The sequence below is a fragment of the Balaenoptera physalus genome (assembly GCF_965194825.1).
Source record: "Balaenoptera physalus genome assembly, chromosome: 4".
NCBI classification, from domain to species: Eukaryota; Metazoa; Chordata; class Mammalia; order Artiodactyla; family Balaenopteridae; genus Balaenoptera; species Balaenoptera physalus.
In genome coordinates, this window is record NC_138891.1 from 117,615,059 (window position 1) to 117,621,058 (window position 6,000).

Below are 6,000 nucleotides of genomic sequence, written 5' to 3' on the forward strand. Positions count from 1 at the left end.
ATGATTTTGTAGCACCTGGAGAACTTTGGATTACTTTTCCTACTCTAAAATCTGTGTCTGTTGTTGTCTCTTGTTTTTATTAGAAAGGCCACAAAGCACAGTGGTTAAGAGAACAGTCTTTGGATTCCTCACTCTGCCATTTGTCAGTGGGTGACTCTAGTCAAGTTACCTATCCATTCTGGGGCTCCGTTTCTTTAGCTGTAAAATTAGAATCATAATAGTACCTACCTCATCAAGATGTTCTATTACATGAAATATGCCTGGCATTTTCTAAGCATTAGATTAACGTTATTCTACGGACGGAGCTCCAGACTAGAGGACTTTCTCAAAAAAACTTTCTTCACTTTCACCCCACATAAAGCTCCTTGAGAGTTGGTATTGTCTTTGGCATTTGTATCTCCATGCCTGACATTTTCTGTTAAATGCTTGAACATATTCTATATATATCCTGTAAAACTAAAAAAATACTTTGGACCTGGTAATTTAATAACCTAGCTAATTAATTCTTTAATTTTGTAAGACATGTTTACTTAAACCAAAGAGTCATTCATTTCATGTACAAAAGATACCTATCATTTTTCCTTCCCTAGACTTTTCTTCATGAAGAACCAGGGGAATGGACCATGTTGGGAATGTGACTCAACTGGACCAATTCATTCCTCTCTTGGGATATGTAATTCAAAGTGACTGAAAACCTTCATTTGGGGGTTGCTTTAATAGGCCACATTTCACAGATTAGTATACAGAGGAGTCAGGATGCTGAGAGAAAAGAACGAAGTAGGTGCAGAGAGAGAAGCAGAGATGAGGAAGGCAAAAAGGAAGAGAGAGAGAGAAGAGACAGCAAGGAGTTGATGAATGGTTTTCCAGTTTCAAGAAAGTGCAGTGCACTCCTGTCACTGGGCTCCTGAAGAGCCTGCTACATGCCTCTAATAAATCTCCCTGTACTTGAGCTTTGTTGAGTAGGCTTCTGTTCTATGCAATTGCAGCATCCCTAAGATACCGCAGTAGTACTATGTAAGAAGAACTACACCTTTAAATCCGTGGTTTAAAGACCTCTGCACATATCAACGCTCTTTTCCCACAGTACCTGTACCTCACGTATGTACCTCCAACACATATCTCCGATTTTCAAATGGGGACAGCCAATGACACAAAGAGGTAAATAAGATGTTCAAGGTCACACTAAGAGTTTGTAGGGACAGAGCTGATAAAATAATTTCAGATTTCTTATTCCCAGGGGCCTGAACTAACCAACAAATCAGCTGCCTCCCTTGATGGAACTAAAGTATGCCAATTATCCAAACTGTGTAGGAAACACTGACCAAAACAGGGGTTAATTGGACATTGGTTGTTTTAATTCCATAAGCAGCTCTTTCCCTGAGCTACCCTGGGAGTGAATAACATACCTTTTGCAGGGATGGGAAGGAGGCCAGCACAGGCCATCTGGCTGAACGTGTCCTTTTGTCAAGTTATCCCTGCAGCGGTGTGAAACTTACTGATGTTGAAGAACTTTACAGTTTAATTTGTTTTATCATTTTCCCTACTCTATTGAATTTAAAAGTAGATAAGTCTTTATTTTCATATGAGCCAAGCAGTTTAACTGACTCTGAAGTTACTGAATCTACGTGAATGTATATATTCATGAACAATTCACTTAGACCATGGCCACTAGTAAAGAAATGAAGACTCATTTTATTTTTCACATGAAAAGTAAAACAAAATATTGATCTTCCTCTCAATCAAGGAAAAAAAGGAACCATGAAAGAACACAGGTAGCCTATTTCCTTGTCCATTTTCCTGACTTCTTACACTTTGTAATTTTGCTAAGATGACAATAAATCTGGACTATTAAATTCAAGAGCACTTCCTAAGACCTCAGAGTCAGAACCCATCAATTGGTTTCAACTCATGACTCTAGTACCACTAGCCAAGGGCATAGTCAAGAGCTCTTAAAGCCCTGAAACATGTATTTTTTTCCTCCATCCCTTCTTTCTTCCTGCCTTCCTCTACCCCTCCCAACCTCTCAAATGGTCTACTTTCTCTAATTCTTCTTTCCATCTTTTAATTCCCAAGTCTTAAATTAATTCTACCTGACTTACTCATGATGCTGCTGGCGTTCAAAACTACAAAGGTTCCTGATACTGACGTGAAGACCATATTCCCTATGTTGGGAAATGTGTATGAGGTGGGATGGGGTGGGTTATTAATACTTAATAATGCTAGTATTAATGTCCAACTGTGGGTCAGACTAGGGTTGTCCAAGCCCTAAATGATGAGCCCTGAGCAACCTGCAAGGCCTTGAGAATGAATGGATGAAAACTAGGCAAGCTTAGGGGGAATGCCTTAATCTAATACACAACCTAGGTACTATGCCTATTAGTTAGAAGAGGGTAAGGGTCCATGCCAGGGAGCTATAGCAGGAACCAGATAAGAGGTAATAAAATCTTAAGGGAGATGCTGGTATTCAAGCTATATGTATGAGCAGGCTGGAAAGTGAATTCTTAAAGTGGAACCTAGCACAAAGGCAGGTGGATGGGTTATACTGAAGTTGGCAAGGAAATAAAGACCAGATGGTTCTTGCTCGGAGGGCCAAATAGCAAAATATCACATAAGGGGGATCTTGATTCAGCCACCTCTACCATCTCTAGCAAAATACGCCCATCAGCGGTCATGGCATCTAACAGCATCTAACAGCAAGCAACATCACACTCTTATAGTGCCTGCAGTCAAAGTTCATTAGTGAAGTTGGGTGGGTGGGAAGCAGGGTTACCCTGGGTCAGGCAAGGCCAGGTTATACCTAGGGATTCCAAGTACTTCTTTAATTTCATCTGCTGCTGTAAACTACTGGGTTTCCACCTGTCTCCAATTCTTCTTAAATAAACTTTGGTGGGGCCCTAGATAACAGCCTTGGCCCCAAATGTTTCAACAACAATTGCCCAAAGGAAGGAGTCAGAAATAACAATTACTCCATGGTGGAATAAACGAGAAAAAGAGGCAGAAGGTTCCACTGCTGCAGTTCTCCAACTATGTCTCACTCAATTTCTTCCTGTATATCAGGTAAAATGCTTCTTCCTTTCAACAGGACCTGTGTGGGATCAACATAGGGAAGACACTGAATCCAGCCACATGGACCAACTCCTGCAACTCTGAGGCTATGAGAGACGGTGAAGAAAGAAAAAAGTGACCAAGTGTTGTCATCTTTTTGTGCCTCACTTTACTCATTTAAAAGCACTAGGCTCAACAAGGTCCTCTTTAAGATTCTACTGCATCTCCCTGGCTCTAGTTATTTTAGCTGCATATTTTGAAGTCCTTCTTGAGAATGTTCTCAGTGCAGCTAAGAATAATCACTTTGCCTTTCTTTTTCTTCTGCATCATTTAGGACTGATGCTCCTTTCGGGCTTAAGTATGTGTTCCCACTCTAGATAGAATAAAATGCTTTCTTTCAGCCTCCCTCTTACCCACAGAAGGGAGACGTTTGTAAGTGTTACTCCAATTTTTTTGCAGTCGAGCTTTAGAGACAATTTCATGGATATCGGAAGGAAATAAAAAGACTTGCATAAATGATACCAATTTTCAAACAGTAAACAGAATAAAGAAATTAATATGCTCTTTTATGAGAAGAAAGAAATCAGAAGAAACATGGCCTTGTTCCATTTACTTTCCTCCACAGCAATCTTAGAGCCCAGGCATATGACAAGAATTTGCCCATATACTCCCAGCATTAAAGTCGAAGATGTCTACAAATGTTGTCCATTTATATCTGAGATGGTCGGAAATCTCATCCAGAATTAAAAGGCAGTTTTTCCTTTAAGACTTTCCGCCACTTCTCTGACCACTGTTTTCGCCTCTATTCTGCATATGTTACAGACCTAAAGGAACTCAGCCTATTTTTAAATAAATGACAGAGGCAAGGATATCACTTAAACAATTTAACCTACAAATTAAGTTTGATTGAGTTTTGTGGGTTTTGATATAGTAATAGAAATGGTTTATAAGTTTCTGTATTATACTTACATAAGAGAATACCATTCAAACTTTCCAAACCAAAAACTTAGTATTTCCCCCCCAAAAATCTAACTGTAAACACGGGTTTGCTATAAAATTATTACTGAAGTTGATTTATCAAGTAAGGTGTCTCCTCCACCTACCCCTTCACAGGTACATACACTGCAGGAATACTCAGAAGAGTGACACAAAGGGGAGAGAAAAAACTCTTTCAATCTACGAAAAACATCTACAGTGTACTAAAAAAAAAAAAAAGCCCCCAAATTTGTCAATATTTTTGTTCTAAACATATTATTCAGTAGCATAAACACTGTGCAGTAGAAATGGCTGGAACACATGTTCAGGATAAAAGGGCTAGGTGGAGTTCTGTATAACCAGCAAAATGGAAGAACAAAATTATACATTGAAAACTGTATATTGGAACAAAACTAAGTAAGAACGTGCCTTGAATCTCTACTATATAAACAAGAAAAATGGTCATCAGATACTTGATACTAGTCAAATCTTACTTGTAAAAATTATGTCTGAGAAGGGATAGAAATGGTTAAACCTTCTTAGAATCTCTGTTCAATAATCACTTTTTACTTATTTAGAAAGAATGCCAATGGGAAGAGCACTTCTACAACTAGAGAGGGTAAGCTTTGTGTTTTGCAGTGTTAAGTATTTAGACCTGTGTGTTATCAGTGATGCACCCGGAGACAAAAGACGACTGGAAAAAACCAACTAAAATCGAGAACAGTAACAACAAAAAAAGTCAGGACTGAGAAACTCAACTTCATAAACTATTTTACAGTCCTATATTGGCTACTGACAGGACTAGACACCACTCCAATCCACCAGCTGTCAATCTTAACAATTTAAGATGAAGAAACTCTTAGAGTCAAATTTTCCACAGCTTACTTCTGAAAGACCTTCTTTTACACCTTCCAACAATCTGTATATTAAAAAATTCCTTCCAGTTTTCATTTCTAAAAGATACCATGAGCTTTAAAAATAAAAACACTGGGACTCATCCACTAGCTCTGTAACTAGGTAATCTGTTTGAGCCTCAGTTTAATGTGTATGATACCAACTTATCTAATAGGACAGTTGTGAAAATTAGATAACATGTATAAAACATCCAACATAGCAAGTCCTCAAGAAATGCTACCTTTTCCCTCTTTATGCTCCTTATATCTCTAACAGATATTGCTAATAATTTACATAACTGCTTTTTTAAATGATAGCTTACTCTTTTATTTGTTTGTTTATTTATTTTTTGGCTGTGTTGGGTCTTCGTTCCATTGTATGAATCTAATGACACTAACTTGTCCATTTCACTATTACTGGACGTTTAAGCAGTTTCTAACAGTTTGTATTATGAATAGCACTGCTGTGAACAACTTGTTCACATTTCTGAGTTTTTTTTAGGATAAGGAATCACTAGGTCAGAAAGTATAATACTTTTTTTTTTTTTAATTTTTAAAAATTTTTTGCTGCGTTGGGTCTTCGTTGCTGCGCGCGGGCTTTCTCTAGTTGCAGCGAGCGGGGGCTACTCTTTGTTGCAGTGCACGGGCTTCTCATTGCGTGGCTTCTATTGTTGCAGAGCACGGTCTCTAGGCGCGCGGGCTTCAGTAGTTGTGGCGCACAGGCTCAGTAGTTGTGGCTCACGGGCTCTAGAGTGCAGGCTCAGTAGCTGTGGCACATGGGCTTCGCTGCTCCACGGCATGTGGGATCTTCCGGGACCAGAGCTGAAACCCACGTCCCCTGCATTGGCAGGTGGATTCCTAACCACTGCACCACCAAGGAAGTCCTACAGAATTGTTTTAATATAATTTTATACTAATTAAGCAAAATCTATCCTTTCCAAAATTAAACAGTACAATGGAAACTAAAGTAGTACCACATTGCAAATGTTCTGGATACTCAGGTATTCTTAACCATCTTTTTATAAAATAATACTACAAACCAAGAATCTGCCATTTCTAATTCCTAGCTAGCAGAATCTGTAATTTA